At 39.5% G+C, this 1,074-nt stretch overlaps 1 non-coding gene across 1 annotated transcript; it reads left to right on the top strand.

Annotated features, from left to right (window-relative positions):
• Nucleotides 1-574: 574 nt before the first annotated feature.
• LOC112773441 (small nucleolar RNA R71) lies at nucleotides 575-680 on the top strand. The gene has a single exon (XR_003187991.1). It is a non-coding gene; the product is annotated as a small nucleolar RNA R71 (small nucleolar RNA).
• Nucleotides 681-1,074: the final 394 nt, after the last annotated feature.

The following is a 1,074-nucleotide window of genomic DNA, read 5'->3' on the forward strand; positions in this document are numbered from 1 at the left end:
AAATTATTCTGTTGAAAACCATCCTGAGAATTATTATTAAAATTCTGTGGCCTTTGAGGTTGCTCTCTCCACCCAAAATTTGGGTGATTTCTCCACCCCCTGATTGTAGGTCTTAGAATAGGGATCATTATTGGAATTTCTAGGAGCACTCCCAATGTAATTGACCTGTTCAGAAGAAAATTAAGCATAATCATAATTTTTATTTTGCATAAAATTACCTGTCATGTCATAAGCAGCTTCTTGGGGTGCATTTTGAGTGTTGATAGCTGAAACTTGCATTCCACTCAACTGTTGAGTAAGTAGATTTATTTGCTGAGACATAAGCTTGTTTTGAGCAAGAAGAGCATTAACAGCTTCCACTTCCAACACGCCTCTCTTCTGAAAGGTCTCAGAGTGCAAAGGATTCCTGTTGGAGGAATATAAGTATTGGTTGTTAGCAACTAACACAATAAGCTCAATAGTCTCCTCTGGTGTCTTTTTCATGTGCAAAGAACCACCTGCAGAATTATCCAAGCGCATCTTGGACATTTCACATAAGCCCTCATAAAAGATATCCAGCTGAGTCCATCTAGAGAACATGTCTGGAGGGCATTGCCTAGTAAGTAGCTTGAATCTCTTCCAAGCTTCATAAAGGGTCTCACCATCTTTCTGTCTAAAAGTTTGAACATCCACCTTTAGCTTAGTAAGCTTTTGAGGTGGGAAAAATTTTGTCAGAAATCCAGTGACAACCTTGTCCCAATTATCTAGACTCTCCTTGGGTTGAGAATCTAACCATAGTTTTGCTCTATCCCTCACAGCAAATGGGAAGAGTATGAGTTTGTACACCTCAAAATTCACTCCATTGGTGTTCATAGAATCACAAATCTGCAGAAAATCAGAAATAAATTGATTCGGGTCTTCCTGAGGAAGTCCATGATACTGGCAATTTTGTTGCACAAGAGTGACAAGTTGAGGCTTCAGTTCAAAATTGTTTGCAGCTATGGGAGGCACCACAATGCTTTTCCATAAAGATCTGCATTAGGAGCAGTGTAAGAGCCAAGCACTCTTCTAGGTTCCTCATTCCCATTCAGATTT

Source organism: Arachis hypogaea, chromosome 18 (assembly GCF_003086295.3).
Source record: "Arachis hypogaea cultivar Tifrunner chromosome 18, arahy.Tifrunner.gnm2.J5K5, whole genome shotgun sequence".
Lineage (NCBI taxonomy): Eukaryota > Viridiplantae > Streptophyta > Magnoliopsida > Fabales > Fabaceae > Arachis > Arachis hypogaea.